The sequence below is a fragment of the Trachymyrmex septentrionalis genome, unplaced genomic scaffold, assembly GCF_001594115.1.
Source record: "Trachymyrmex septentrionalis isolate Tsep2-gDNA-1 unplaced genomic scaffold, Tsep1.0 scaffold83, whole genome shotgun sequence".
In the NCBI taxonomy this organism is placed as follows: Eukaryota; Metazoa; Arthropoda; class Insecta; order Hymenoptera; family Formicidae; genus Trachymyrmex; species Trachymyrmex septentrionalis.
In genome coordinates, this window is record NW_017306018.1 from 792,133 (window position 1) to 796,380 (window position 4,248).

The following is a 4,248-nucleotide window of genomic DNA, read 5'->3' on the forward strand; positions in this document are numbered from 1 at the left end:
AAACAAGTTGAACAAATTGGAAATTTTCTTTTTTATGGGACCTGTTATGTGTCCAAAAACAAATTTACAGATATTTTCGAACGTGAAAGTTTAAAGTTTATTCTGCCAAATTTTTTTCAGAAATATTCCCAAGATTTCTGTTACTGAATTATCTCTCGTGTATTAAATAAAAGAAGAAATTTGATTTTAAATATTACTGTCAATCGATTACGAAGTTACTTTTAACCTAAAACATGTATATAATGAGGCAGATTCCATATTTTGCACTTTGACTTGCACTCTCAATATATAACATAATTCTTAAATTCTGTATATCTGTATAATATATAAATAATAACAAGACACACGAATTAAATGCAATGATTTAAAAATACGAGATCTAACCAATAAATATCAACTTCAAAATACTTAGAAAATGGAAGGTTAGGATTGTCAAAATCGCCTGTACACTACCGCCAGTACATCCATTTCAGTTGGGAACTACGTGACTATATACATTTTCTGAAACTATCGATAAAATCGTATCGTCGATAGTAGATGTGATTCATCTCTGTACTAAATCCTCAGGCTAGAAGCCTGCCGACTATCCATAGGAGAGATAGTTCAATGGATCCTTGAACGAAAAAATGTTGCATCTCCTACATATGTAAATAAGAATTGTTGAATTTTAATAAACGAAATGGAAAATTCAAACAAGTTAATTTAGCGAATTTTGTTTTATCTCGTCGCGAAGAATATTTAGGGTAACTCCGACAAATATGCCGCGTTGGGATTTATGCCGCAGAAGTCAGAAGAAATAGATGAAGTGGAGGTAATTTCCTCGCAACTACTCTGTTACATGTCTTTATGTTATATTAATATTGTGTTATGATTTCTGATAGCTTCCTACTGTTAATAAATAAATAAGCAATAAATAATAAGAATCAAAACAGACTTTCAATTTTTAAAATACCAAAAATTAACAGATAACAAGGCTAATAAGAGTCAGCGCGGATAATTGAACGCCTCCCGAAACCTGCAGTGGACCAACTAAATGAGAATTCGCGCTACAAGGTACCACAATTTATTCGTTACGATTCGTTACAGAGCGTATACACGAACGATAAAACTTCTCTTCGATATTGCGATCACACTCTCTACGCTTGTTATTTCTGTCACGTTTTTGTAGAAGACAGAGTCCACTTTTCTATTAAACACAGTCGATACAAGTATCATTTTATCTTTGCCACTGTTATTGAATGTCAAAAAGAATAACAACGTTTATGTCGACCGTGTCTCTTAAAAAGGAAGTAGTCATCATATCATATAAAATAACATTTATTTTTATCTATTCATTCATTCATAAATTCATTTATATATTGTGTTGCATACAAAAATGAAGAATTTATTTTATTTATATACAATTATTATTTTTTATAGAATATACCAAATTGAGCTGAAGTAACAGATTAAATCTCTAATAGAGAAACTAACTTCAAAAAATCAAGGAAATGTTGCAGTATCCGCTGGACACAGCTTCCTATGTAAAAAAACTAGTTAACGCTAAACATAAGATTATCATTATTAGCAACATTCTACAAAGTACCCAAGAGTGTTTGAATAAGGTGCATCAAGCTGTCGAGAAGAGCAGCGTTAAACGAAAAATACTACTAGATAATAATTCTGCATATAACAACGCAAGTATCGAAGCTGATAAAGAAGAACCAGCTATGGCAGAGATAAGTAGCAATAATTTCCGATATTAAACCTATGATCGATAAGATATGTAATATTTAAATTGTTACTAAATGATTATTTATAAGTTTTATAAAATTTTATTACATTTTTTCTTATAAATTATGGCGACACCAATAATTAAACTGCCTGATGAGAAGCTCAGTTTATGAGCCTTCTGAGGATTCGTATCTTTTGGTGGACGCTTTGAAGGCAGATTTAGAGATTCTGCATATGATGAAGCAAAGGATTTGTTTAGAGATAGGTACTGGCTCTGGCATATTATCACAGCTTTAATAATGGCATTAAAAAAATATCATAATGTTTTTTGCGATTGATATAAATCCTGATGCACGTACAGCCACAAGAATAATTAGTCTAATTAATTTAGTCGATGTAGATGTTCTTCAAATGAATTTATTAGATTGCATACGAATTAAATATACATTTGACATTATTTTATTTAATCCTCCGTATGTAGTTACAGAATATAACGAAGAAGAATAGATGATAGACCCGTATTCAAAACATGGACAGATGATAAAAATGGTAAACAAGTTACGGAATAGGTATTTATTATTATTCCCAAAATCTTATCAGATACAGGATTGTTTTATTTAGATGTTATAAAAGAAAATGATCCTGAATATATATTGAGCGCTTTCAAAAAGTTAAATATGTCTAGTGAAATTGTTCATGAAAGAAAAGTGAAAGGAGAGCATTTGTATGTTTTACGTTTCTTAAAGTGAAAAAAACGAAAAGTTAACACTACATGCCAGGGATATAACAACCACAAGATATTTTTAAAAATTTTAATTTTATGGAAAGAGAAAGAAGATATCACTTCAGTGATTGTAATTATTATTTATGGTAATAAATTACAGATAAATAAAGATCTATTTGAATCATGTTGTATTAACTATTTGTAGATGTAACATTTTTGTTATTTGTACATCATTGTTATGTATTATATAATTGCAATTAATATAGGCATAATAATATAGCGTAAAATAATAATTTAATTCTATGTCTATACTTTCTTTAGCAGTAATTGTTCGTAAGAAAGGAGATGATAAATGGAAGCTGATGAAATTAAGAAGTTACATTCTTTTTATAAATATAACACCGAATTTGAGCTTTCTCCTAAAATAAATGTAAGAGTCAATTTGGCTTTAAACACATTTTTTTGTAACTAACGAATAGGAAGAAACAAGATATACAAATAATAATATTTAACATTTTAACAATAATATCACTAATTTATTAAGCAAAAAACTGTTATTATTATATTAAATATTTTTTAGTTTCTTTTATGAAAGATTAAACTTATGTGAAATGCCATGTATTATGTTTTTTTAAATAAATTAAATTAATAGAATATAAAATTAATTTAGTTAAGTTGAATAATATAAGATGAATAAACATAAAACTAATTCAAAGTTATATTACGATTAAATTAACTCATGTTAAATATAAAATTAAAAAAACGTTTTTATTGAATCAGAATATCTCACTTTTTTTGATAGTCAGATTTATTTTAAATGTAAACATAATTAAATATAGTAAAAACTATCAAAAAAATTTAATATTTTATTTATAAATCATATGAAATAATAAAGATATTTCTTATACAATAAAAACTGATTTTTAATATTTTGGAATAGATATTTTCATATTTAGATATATACTTACATTATAAAAATAAAATATATAGAAATTATATGTTTCGTAAACGTTAACATTCCATGAATGGATATACATATATAGCGTATTCGATTTACTGATTCGACCCGACTTTGAGTCAACAGTCTATTCTTTTTAGTTGTATTTCTTGCACAGTTTAGCACGTTTGCAACTAAACAGAACAGACCACTAACTCGGAGTCGAGTCGAGTCAATAAATTGAATACGCTAATAGTCATCACTAATCACAGAAATAATTTAATTTTTTAATTATTGTGTTTATCTTTACCTATCCATATTTATCCTATCTGTCCTTACCAATCCGTACTTATCCTATCTAGCCGTGTTTTCATTTATTGGTGCCTATTCACCTATCTTTACCCGTGTATTCTTATTTAAATTACTTTATAAATGTGTAAATGTGTAACATCTTGAATACATTAATGGCTACAAAAAAACAGCTTTGCTAATGTAAAATTCTCCAATACGATGTTTCTTGCTTTTGGTTTCTTATAAATATATAAATCAATCACATATTGAAGAATTTTACAATATAATTGTTGATTCGTCACTCACCGACCCGATGCGCAACAGTGGAGTTATATCTGGTACGTCGCTACGATGATACATCTGTAACAAATAAATTAAAATCAAAATCAAAATAGAATAAAGAAATAATCATTACTTTAAAAAATAATTGCTATATAAACACATGCAGCTAAAAAATAATCATGCAATTTTGAAAATATAATTTTTATAAGTATCTAATTTTGTGTCAATTATTTAATTAGATATAAAATAATTACATATTCTCTAAAAAAAATTATATATATTTTCTAAAGTAATTATATAT

The 4,248-nt window shown here is 27.1% G+C and overlaps 1 long non-coding RNA gene and 1 pseudogene across 1 annotated transcript in view; one reads left to right on the plus strand and one right to left on the minus strand.

The window, feature by feature from the left end:
* LOC108755023 overlaps nucleotides 1–349 on the minus strand; it is a 783-nt gene extending 434 nt beyond the window's left edge. Inside the window, exon 1 of the long non-coding RNA XR_001939740.1 lies at nucleotides 220–349. This is a non-coding gene — a long non-coding RNA (uncharacterized LOC108755023). The remainder of the gene's footprint in view (nucleotides 1–219) is intronic.
* A 1,489-nt stretch (nucleotides 350–1,838) lies between these two features.
* LOC108755022 lies at nucleotides 1,839–2,462 on the plus strand (annotated as a pseudogene).
* The last annotated feature ends 1,786 nt before the right edge of the window (nucleotides 2,463–4,248 follow it).